The sequence below is a fragment of the Amphiura filiformis genome, chromosome 7 (assembly GCF_039555335.1).
Source record: "Amphiura filiformis chromosome 7, Afil_fr2py, whole genome shotgun sequence".
In the NCBI taxonomy this organism is placed as follows: domain Eukaryota; kingdom Metazoa; phylum Echinodermata; class Ophiuroidea; order Amphilepidida; family Amphiuridae; genus Amphiura; species Amphiura filiformis.
Genome location: NC_092634.1, coordinates 27,801,725 through 27,813,729, shown reverse-complemented (window position 1 = coordinate 27,813,729; position 12,005 = coordinate 27,801,725). Strand labels below are relative to the sequence as shown.

Below are 12,005 nucleotides of genomic sequence, written 5' to 3'. Positions count from 1 at the left end.
TACCTACAGGTGTAGGACCACATGAAGCCCTTTGACCTGACAACAGGATGCCCATCAGCTGACCTGCATATTAGCCAGAATGTGCTTTTTGGAAAAAGACAACAATCGAGAAATTACGAATATTGGCTTGTGATATGGAGCTCAATTGAGCTTGAAACAAGCTTGCATTTGTTACAAGCTCGTTAACAAGTTAGCTTGTGAGCTTACATTTATAAGCTTGTGTAAGCTCGATAGAAATTGCTGTTGCGAGCTTGTTTCCAGCTCACAAATGTTGCAAGCTCGATATGTTTCAAAAATAAGCTCGTTTTGTTTCAAAATTGAGCTTGTAATTTACAAGCTCGTATTTGTGAGCATATATTAGCTCGTAATGAAACTGCGAGCTTGTTTCAGCTCGCTTGGGGTGCAAGCTCGTTTTGTTCCAAAATAAGCTCATCAGTTCCAATATCGAGCTTGTAATTTGCAAGCTCATCAAAATGCAAGCTCGTAATGTTTCAAAAATAAGCTCGTTCTGTTTCAAATACGAGCTTTTTCTTGATCATTACGAGCTTTTTCTTGATCGTAACAAGCTCTGAACGAGCATATATAACAAGCTCATAACAAGCTCGTATACAAGCTCAAAATGTGCTCGGCATTTTCATAAGGGATGTAACATTTTTGAGAATAGCTGCTCAAAACTTCGAAAACTGAACCTTTCAAATTGGGTAAAGTTTATTTTGGACCACCCTGTATAATTGCACTTATCAAATAAAATACTTGAAATATGTATGTATATATGTTCTAATGTGTTTCCTCATGTAAATTATAGTTACTAAATATGTACTTATTTTTTTACACATGATTAGGCTACTTGTTACAAAGCCTAATGTTTACAAAATAAGGGAAAGGAAATAAATAAAGTATGAAGAGATTTGCTTATTTTGGGTTTTGATGATGATGATGATGATGATAAAACATTAGTCTGAAGCTGAAATTATGAAGATGATGTTTTGACAAAGTCAAATTCTTATCATCTAATAGCATTTCAGTATTTCAGCTTGATTTTAATGTGCCTTGAATATAAAGTAGATCAAAGCAAAAGAATGTGTCCAGTGCTTTATTTCATTAACCATAATTATATTTATTAGTTCTGAAGACCTCCATTTTTGAGTTCTTGGGACGTTTTTAGTTCCCAAAACCCTACTTTTTGTGATCAGTTCCTTAGACAAGCAGCGACTTGCTACAGGGTGTATCAAAATGATTGGTACCCGTCAGTTTTCAGGGATTATGGACAGGACTGCCGCAACACAATGCAACATAGATGTACCTAATTTGTGGACAAATAATGTGAACGATAATAAACTACAAATTAAGGCCATTTTACTGTGATCCAATTTGGGAGATGCAGGCTTGTCAATAAACATGAAAACGTATGGGTACCAATCATTTTGATACAGCCTGTATGATCCTCCCATCAAAGCTTATCAATGTGTGCATCCAACTAACACATGGATCAAACACGGAACTTTTTACATAAAATCCATACGTTGGACCATTTTTAGCAGTGAAGCCAGCTCAAGCAGTACCTGTGTCCTTCAGTTCATTCATAACAAACGCTTGGAAAATACTGCACAAATTTTGAGATGTTTTTGATATCCCAGTTTGTAAATGTTAATGGTTTTGATAGATTACGAGCGCAGCGAACAGGAAATTTTGCATGTTTAAAGGTTTCCATACTATTTTCATAAGCTTTTTATTCAAATGGCACCCATAAGTGTGTTCCATATATTATTACATACTAGAAAACAAACCTAGCTGGGGCATGTTGGTGTTTTGGAGGTATCTGATCCCAGCAAAATGTTCCAAAAATGTTCCCCTGGTCATGAGGTTTGTTGTCACCAGGGTTTTCTTTAAGCATTTTGCTGAAGGGGTATTTTCAAATTGTTTTGACCCTTTCAATTGTGAATTTTTCCTCTGAAGGAGTCAAAAACATTGCCCAAGGGGTATTTTTATAATATTATTTTTGAAGACATTTTAAACAATATGTGTGTTTTTGGAGCCATAGGCGTAGATCTGGGTGGGGGGGAAATCTCCCCCAATATTTTGCCAGGGGGATGGTCCATACAATCATCCCCCCAATGTTGACGCCTGTATGTGGGTTGCTGACCAAATTAACCTCATATTTGGCCAGTTAGCCCCAAAAGTGCACATTGTTGCGCGCTTCTCGCGAATTTATTCCACTTTTGCACCATATTTCAACAGTTAAGCTTCAAAATGGCAAAATTTGTTGTACCATGAACTTATTCTTTCTCCAAAAGGTGCTGGATTCACTATATTTCAAGACACCCCGAGTCAAAAAAGAAATCTACGCCACTGTTTGGAGCAGTGGCGGATCTAGAGCAGTCAGAAGGGGGTGGGGCAATTTTAGAAGAAAATAATAATATTTAAAGATGCCCCCTGAGAAGTAAGAAACTTTTGCAAAATGAAGACCTAATTGAAGCAATTTGGTAGATCATTTTGGCAATATTAATGTGTAAAATTTTAGTTTAAAAAGCCGAACATTTGTGAAATGAGCAGTCCGCGGAGCCTCGTGGACGAGAACTTTTCCTATTATGGTAGGCCTATAAATTGTGTTAAACATAAATTGGCAAATGTCGAAAGCAGAAGTGAAAGTGGCCATTATTTTGTTTATCAACTACGCAGGGTGATATTCCCCCCTTACAACTTGGAAAATTTTGCAAAATGAAGACCTAATTGAAGCGATTTGGTGGACCATTTTGGCACTATTACTGTGTAAAATTTAAATCTGAAAATTGTGAAATGCCGGTCCATAAAGCCTTTCGTTGTCCTAAATATCGGGAGTATAGGTCCTAAATGCCAAAAGCCGAGAATAAATACACAATATCAGGTGTTTCGCTATTCAATTCTTGCAATATCTGAACGTGTACGTTTTCAACATTTTGTACGCATTGGACTTTGGAACTAGGGGTTTGAAGGAGTCAGAAAAGTGCCTGAACGCGTAAATACGCGTGTTTTGTGCGTTAAAGAAAACCCTGGTTGTCACCGAGTTTGAGCCATGGGCTCCATACAGATCTCCTGAAAATGCAATTCTAAGATTTGCCCCCAGATGACCTTTTGATCTGACTCCTGCAAAATGTTCCAAAATGTACCCCTGGTCATGAGGTTTGTTGTCACCGAGTTTGAGCCCTACCTGACCCTTAACCTTGGGATGACATTTGCAGTTTCATACTCCCGAAGTGCGAGGGATTATTTTGAGCAAGTTACAGACTGATCGGAGCGCCTTGAATTTTGTCCTGACCTTTGACCTTGGATGACCTTTGCGGTTTCATACTCCCCAAGTGTCAGGGATCATTTTCAGCAAGTTAGCAGCCCAATTACCTCAGATGACCTTTGCGGTTTCATACTCCCCAAGTGTCAGGTATCAATTTTCTCAAGTTACAGCCCAATCGAGCAGACCTAATATTTGACCTTGGATACTCCCCAAGTGTCAGGGATCATTTTCCCGAGTTAAGGCTGATAGGAGCTACTTTAAATTCGACCTGACATTTGACCTCAGATGACCTTTGCAGTTTCCCCAAGTCTTGGGTTCATTTTACCTGAGTTACAGGCCAATCGAGCAACTATAAATTTAACCTGACCTTTGACCTCGGATGATCTTTGCAGTTCCCCGTGTTACAGCCCAATCTGAACTTTAAATTTCATTTGACTTGGACAACCTAACAAATGCAAACTTGCTCTGGCTTGGACCAAGTCGCACCTAACCACCAAGTTGGAGGGAAGTTTTTCAGGAATTTCCAAAAATAGGGTCGGTATTCTTTCGGCACATTTTCTTATTTCCAAAATTAGGGTTGGTCGGTTGAGGGCACTAATCTGATTATGTGCCCAAGAATAAGAGAGTAGCTAGGGCATACATGTGTTTGTTCTTCTGGATTTTTCCTGAGTTCATAATTTTTAATGGCAAAAATTTACACAATTGTTCTGCTTGATTTTCAGCCCATTTTGGAGTAATTTAGCCCAATTTCACACTGTTTTACAAAATTTTCTATCAGGATATTTCACAAGCTATCAATCACACCCACAGTAGTAATATTATGGCAAACATAGCACGTTGGTCTATTTAGAAAAAAGTAAGGATGAATATAGGCTATATTTCTTATTTAAATCATTGAATTTGAAAGACATGACCTCTAAATGAGTACTCATATCCCATATGCATGTTCATAGGACAATCAAGTTACTTTATTACCGGTATATAATGTAGAGTAAAATACAGACAATGATCTTATTTAGACCTTACAAGAAGTGAATAGGCCTACTTGCTTAGGCCCAGTATCCATAGGCTGCTCCCTTGTGGAGTGTGCCCTTGTTCCGTGTTCACTTGTTCCCATGTAACCTGCCACACAGACAACTAACCTTCAACGAAAGTTCAAAAATTTTGATATTTTTGGGCCAAAATTTCAGTCCAAAGTAAACAGTATTTTAAAGGTGGGTAACCTGATTGAAAATCTCATCCTCCACTTTACCTCATCAAAATGCTAATTTTGGTATGAGATGAAAGCTCATATTTTTCTCATAGACATTGAAATTTAACATTCCAAATTGGTGTATATCCGAAGAAATCATCAGCAGTTTTTTGATGATGTCTTTGGAAATCCAGCGAGTTGGAACTTCTAATTTCAATATTTCTGAGAAAAATAGGGCCTTTTACTTGAAATAAATACAATGGAAACTCATTAACACGGTTGTGCGGAATTCAAATTTTACTTCTTGTTATCAAGAGTTCGTGTTATCCAGTTCTAATAACATGTGAAATGTATGCTTGGGAATGTAAAACATACTTCTTGTTATCAGGAACTTCTTGTTAAGAGGGTTTGTGTTAACGAGTTGCCACTGTATATTACATTATATTACATTAATAAAAACACTGTAGACTACCAGTATCACACTGTATAAATGTTGGTAATTCCATTTTAGTCACATTTACAAAAAACATTTACATTTTCTTTTTGCATGAGTGCTTGAAAGGGATGACATTTTATGTTATACGCAAGTTTTAAATAATTTGATTTTTCAAATATATCAGGTCACCTTCCTTTAATAATCATTTTCTACTTTAAGGGGGTACTACACCCCTGCCCAATTTTGTGCCTATTTTTACATTTTTCTCAAAAATTATAGCGCATTGGTGATAAGTAAGATATGTTTATTATAGGGGCAGGACTATAACTACTGCACTGGAAATTTTATTTCAGCACAGACAACAGTTATGGAGTTACAGTCAAAAATGAGGGAAAACCAATATTTGATCAATAAATCAATAACTACTTGCCTTGAGTTGCTGAATTTTCAGTGCAGTAGTTGTAGTCCTTGTCCCTATAATATACATATCTTACTTGTCACCAATGCGCTATAATTTTTGAGAAAAATGTAAAAATATGCTCAAAATTGGCCAGGCGTGTAGTACCCCTTAACAAAAGGAAATTTTGATGGTTGTCCCTTAATCTACTTTGAACTTTCATCCAAACTTTAACCATGGGTTTCACTGCTCCTTGTAAACAGACTCAATGCAGCACTCATAACTCATCTAGACCAGATGTGAAACAGACTCAACGCAGCACTCATAACTCATCTAGACCAGACGTGAAAAACCCCTGCGTATTTTAACTCTCCATGTAAAAGCAGCTTTATACATTTCAAACATCAGTGTTCAATTTGGTAGCTTAACCCTAACCCGCCAGGGGCTTTTTGACAACGGGAAGGGAAAGAAGGAAGATATAAAGAGAGAAAAGAAAGAAAGAATTTGTTTGCTCTGGGTGGAATTCGAACCCGAGACCCCCTCGCATGCCAATCACTGGGTCGGCGACACTTTGCCATGGGTCTTGGGCTTCACAGCAGCAAAACCGTGCCTATCATCACACCACATGGGATGCATGCACAAACAGCGCATATATCAAGTAGTATTCTGTAGTACTCAGACGTGTTAGGGTTAAGCAAAGGGCGGAGGGGGGGGCTCCTGGCTACCAGGGTTTTTTTACCAGCTCATAGAGTCATGCAGTTAATTACTAAAAGTCTGCAAAAAATTTGCACGTAAATGTGGAAATGCAGACAAAACAATTAAACATGGCCCTCCTCTTCCTCGTTAGCTAGTTATTGTTTTAATATTATGAAGAAATCCATACAAGGTGTATCAAAATGATTGGGACCCATCAGATTGTTAGTCTAATCAAATACCTGCTTCTTCCACATTCAGCATTAGAGCCTCTTGAAATTACTACAATTTATTGTTTAATGACACAAATCTACAAACAAGGTACATGTAGATGTAATGATGCATTTTGATGTAGCAGACTTGGCCATGTTCACTGGATATTTATGGGTACCAATCATTTTGATACACCCTGTACCATATTTTTGCTGAACCATGAAATAGTATCAGCATACATTAGTGTATCTTACTTACTTACTGACTGACTAACCTTTTGGTCTGAAATGGACATATCTCTAAATGCCACAAAAGTATGACCCCCCCTCCCCAAGTGGTGTCAAATTAAAGAGAAAAAAGTAAAGAATATAATAAAAAATATTTTTCCAACTGGGGGTGGCACTCAACATAAGACCCGGGTCAATATTCATATTTCCTATCTCAAAAGCCAAGAAGGTATGAACCCCCAAGTGGTGTAAAATGAAAGAGAACATAGTAAAGAATATAATAAAATGATTTTCCCACGGGGTAATACTCCTCATAGGACCTGGGTCAATAATCATATTTTGGGTCCTTCTCATATCTCGAAATGCCAAGGTTGTATGAGCTCCCGAGTGGTGTCAAATGAAAGAGAAAGAAGTAAAGAATGTGAAAATAATTTCTGTGGGGAGACACTCATCATAAGACTCGGGTCAATATTCCTATTTTGGGTCCTTTTCATATCTAGATAATAGATATCCAAAGAATGTATGACCCCCGGGTGACAGTGGTATACTGCAAAGGCCTGTGGTTCAGCTGTGGTACCGTAACCGCTCTGGTTTTATATATTAATAATTAATAAATCTGGCATTTTAGACTGCATTATATTCAGGTTTTAATTTTTCACGATACCCTCAAACAATTGGTGCACACTGCACAGTCATTGACTTTATAAATAGGTCATCTTCTAAAGTTAAACTGTTTTAACGCAGTGTGTGTAATTTTCTGTGTGTGAAGTTTCTCAGTTTTTTTCAGACCATGATGTCACCTGCTATGTTTCTGGTAGTTTACTGAATGTCATCCATTGCCCGTTTCGCCAATCATTTTCTTCCTTAGTCTGAGGCACTGCAATAAAATACAGAAAAATGCAGTAATGAAATCAAATTGTTCACATAATAGTACATTCACGTGATTTTACCAGCCAGTGGACTTTGAATGAAATCAGATCAAAATAGCCCTCATCATCAAGAAGTATTTTGAGCCCTGCTTGATTCACAGAACTGAAACAAAACTTGGGCAGAAAATGATCATTATCTCAGATTGGATAAATTCCCTGCTTGGCAGACATAGCAACCTTCCTTCTTTCCCTTGATGTGCAAATCTTTTGCAAAAGCACTTCTGCATTTATCTGCTATGTATATACTAGAGTGGTTTGTGGCACCGCAAATTTGAACCAGCTATCATTGAGTACATCTCGAAATACATGGGTGCTAAATGCAATATGTTCCCAAGTTGCACAAAATAGCTCGTATGAGTATAATACTATGTTCATGATGCAAATATATATGTGACATGTCATGTCAAAAGGAGACACTTTTGGGCAGGTTATCAATTTTAAGGTTTTTACATAGAGATATTTTGCTCCACAATGCCGTTTTCCCCAATGAAATCAGACATTCCTAAGCGAAGATGCTGAGTTCGTAAGTTATGGTATTATAAAATTGGAAATTGGGATATCGGCCTTTTAAAATATTATTGACAATGTTGAGAGTAGGAATTACCTTGAATGTCTCAAAAAAATACAAGATGCCAGTTATATTCCGATCTGAAACTATCTGACAATATATTTAACATTAATAACATCACAAATTCAAGCAACAAACCCAAATTGTAAAAAATCACCCCGGCAGATTTTTTGGCTATTTCTCCATTTTCAATCCTGCCCAAAAGTGTCTCCTTTTGACATGACACGTCACATATATATTAAAAGTCAAAAATATTCAACAAAACATGATGCAATTCTCAGAGCATTGTGCAGAGCGACCATCTCGGTACTGGCAACCAGATATGAGATCTTGTGTGCAATATAATTGTGAATTAAAGGGCAGATCTATTGCAAAAACAAGTTCAAGAGAATAATTATTACATTACAAGTTGACACTTTTTTTTTTTTATGTGTATTTCTCCTGAAAAAAGGGAAATTGTGTGGGTAAATTGATCAAACTCAGTCACAAGCAGTATTGGGTAGCTGGCTACAAAAGTTATTGGTTGTTTTACGTCAGAGGTCATCCAAGGGGTCAACAGGGGTCAAAAAAGGTCATTTTAACCGAAAATGCTCCGATTGAGCTGAAATTTAAATGCAATGATCCTTATGACATTCTAAACGTGTTTAAAATGTTTTAAAATTTATTTAAGGTCATTAAGGGGTCATAAAGGGGTCAAAGGTCAAGTTTTTCAAAATGCTCCAATTGAGTTTAAATTTAAATGCAATGATCCCTATGACATCTTAAACATTTTAAAAATATTTTAAAATTCATTTAAGGTCATTAAGGGGTCATAAAGGGGTCAAAGGTCAAGTTTTTCAAAATGCTCCAATTGAGCTGAAATTTAAATGCAATGATCCTTATGACATTCTAAATATTTGAAAAACATTGTAAGATTCATTTAAGGTCATTAAGGGGTCATAAAGGGGTCAAAGGTCAAGTTTTCCAAAATGGTCCAATTGAGCTGAAATTTATATGCAACAATCCTTATGACATTCTAAACATTTGAAAAACATTGTAAGATTCATTTAAGGTCATTAAGGGGTCATAAAGGGGTCAAAGGTCAAGTTTTCCAAAATGCTCTGATTGAGCTGAAATTTATATGCAAAAATCCTTATGACATTCTATACATGTTGAACATATTTTAAAATTCATTTAAGGTCATTAAGGGGCAATAAAGGGGTCAAAGGTCAAGTTTTCAAATTGGTTCAATTGAGCTGAAATTTAAATGCAATGATCCTTGTTACATCCTTAAGCCTAGATGTTTAATGTATCTGATTTCAACAAGGTGTCATTTAAAAATTGAAGTTTATCCTATAGTGTTTAAATCTCCGTTTTCATTTCTGAAGCCAAGTGGTTGCTTTTTTATGTGATGGGTGACATATACCCTTGTGTAGAATATGTGGTTGGAATTCCGCATTTTCAAGATGAAAGTGGTTAAATTTCCTGGATGTTTGCACTTTTAACAAAGCCTTATAGATTTCAAGGTTTTTGCAGTGGTTATTCGTGACTGGAAATTCAGACTTTTGTGGAGGGATAAGCTTGGGAGGTGTGCACTTAATTGCTGGAATAACCCAATGCTCAACATCTCTCAAAATATTTGCTTTCTTTATTTTTCCCATTTTTAAATTATGATATTCACCGTAAATTACCAACCCTTAACTTTAATTAATTAATTAGTAGATAATTAAATCTGGGCAACCAGAAAAATTCACTTTAGGTTAGATGGAATCACTAACCTTGCAGAGTCGCATGTCCCAACAAGACGTGCCATTTCAAGTGGCAACGATTCAGCTGTCTGATGGCAGCGGGCACAGTTTTGACATTGACGACGTTGTTATTTTGGACCATGAACCCCGTTGGTTTGAACGAGGAGTCAAAGAAGCAGTGTGGGTACGAGCCGAACAACCGTCCCTCAACAGGAGCGGGGGCATTAGAGTTAATCTGTCACATGGTTGGGATCAGGTCATCAAGCAACTTCCTCATCGATTGACCTCGGATGACCCTAAATCATCCACCCAGCTGAAGGCCAAAGGTTTTGGCCGCAATGTTGGTGATTCCATCTAATCAAAAGTGAGTTTTTCTGGTTGACCAGATTTAATTATCTACTAATTGATTAAATCCCAGATGACTGAAAGTATACATAGTGGTAACCCTTAACTTTACTTACAGATTCAGCACACTCAGTTATCTGGTTGCACAGTTTGGTCCTGAGGCCATCACTTGAGTGAAATCAAGGTGTGTTTTTTTGTCCTCATTAACTTCTCAGATGCCGCAATACAAACAAGGCTGTTTTCACCTGTAGTCTTGACTTTTCTACAAAAACAATACAGTAAAATATCATAAATGAAACTAAACCTAAATGTAAAGAATAAACTGTAAAGCAAGGTACATATTCTCCATGCATATGTAACAGAGTATAAGTAATATGCAGAACTCTATTAATTAAACTGAGCCTGCTCACAACATCAAAGACAAGATGAATCTGGCCAACATTAAATGTAAATGAATCTTCTAATATCTAACTTAAAATACATAATTTACTGCTTGAAATATGAAATGAAATGATTAAACAATACAGATAATACATACAGAGAAATCCTCAATACATGAAAGTTCCCATAATGCAGCTATTGCCCAATTTTGGTTGCAACATAAGATTTGAATTGTTTCTATGTATCCAAATGTTGACTATGAGCTAATTCTATGGTTATTTTTGGTAGACCAATGTATGAATGCTATTAAACCAGATACACACACAGATACACCCCATACATGTGTGTCCGACTGGGGACTTTTTTTGACAATCGGGGACTTTTTATGAGTTGTGTTTCAACTGGGGACTTTTATGTGCCAAACTCCTACCAATCAGGACCTGTGTGTTTTCAAGTTTAGTACAACAGGGACCTCACCCTATCCCTAAAAAGACCCCAGTTGTAATGCTTTATTTTACATTTTCACCCATGGAGCCCTAGCCCAAGCTTTACAACTGGGGACGTCACCACTTGTAGCAAAGTCCCCAATTAGTGGGAAAAATGCACACAAAAGTCCCTATTCATAGGGTTTTACAAACGCACCCAAGGTTATCTTTCTGGCAACATCAAACTCACACAGTGCACTCACCAAGAGTTTAACAGAACATTCACACTGAATGATGGTACGTTGAGCCTGGAGGTCCATGTGAAGACTTTCTGAACTCTCATTATTGACCATCTGTAGTGGTATCTTCAAAAGGTAACTCATTATTGTTGTCCAAGATGTCAGTGGAGACATTGCTCCTGCAAACAAAAAATAGACAGGTTAGTGTCTACCAGTGGCGGCGCCAGGAATTTTTTTTCGGGGGGGCATTAGGGGGCCAAAGTGAATTTCAGGGGGGGCAAAATCAACAAAGTTTGCGCAAAATTACCGTAAAAAGTGGAAATTTTCGTAATTTTGGGTTTTTTCTGGGGGCAACAGGGGGCAAGAGTTCTGACTTGGGGGGGCATTTGCCCCCCATGCCTCCTCCCTCCCCCCTTCTTGCCTCCAGTATTCTGATCGCCACAACTTTTTTGTATTTTTGATTACTTTATGGAAATTCAACCCCCTTTGAAAGTCACCTTGCACAATGACCTTTAACCTTTCCCCAACATTCCATGTATTATGGAATCATTACATTCATTAACCTCCAATTATACAATATTCCGACGAGCCAAATAATGGTCAGAATTCATTCCGCCATTACAGGGGACCATTCACACCAAACTGATGTTGTAACTGCCCAATTGGGTGGAAAAGCGCTGCTTCAAAATAGTCATCTATTATATATTGTATTGCATTGTAAACTTTCAACATCCTTTTATCGCACAGGTGATAGATCAGTTTAAAATTCCCGTAAAGCCTGCACCATTTCAAACTTTAGGTGGATGGCCCCTTCAATGGTTGCCATTGAGGTGTATGAATGCGTGGAATAAGATTTGTGTATATCCTTGACACCTACAAGTGAATATCCAATTAAAATTGAACTTCTATACAATTTAAGGTTCATCCTCTTCAGTCATACCACTTTTCTTCGCATATCAATAAAT

At 37.2% G+C, this 12,005-nt stretch overlaps 1 protein-coding gene and 1 long non-coding RNA gene across 2 annotated transcripts in view; one reads left to right on the top strand and one right to left on the bottom strand.

The window, feature by feature from the left end:
• LOC140156963 (uncharacterized) overlaps window positions 1-12,005 on the top strand; it is a 164,299-nt gene that overhangs the window by 60,808 nt on the left and 91,486 nt on the right. The window lies entirely within an intron of this gene.
• Window positions 6,813-11,211, bottom strand: LOC140156326 (uncharacterized). Its single transcript, XR_011859525.1, has 3 exons — window positions 11,065-11,211; window positions 10,112-10,257; window positions 6,813-7,303 (listed from the first exon to the last, which is right to left on the bottom strand). It is a non-coding gene; the product is annotated as an uncharacterized lncRNA (long non-coding RNA).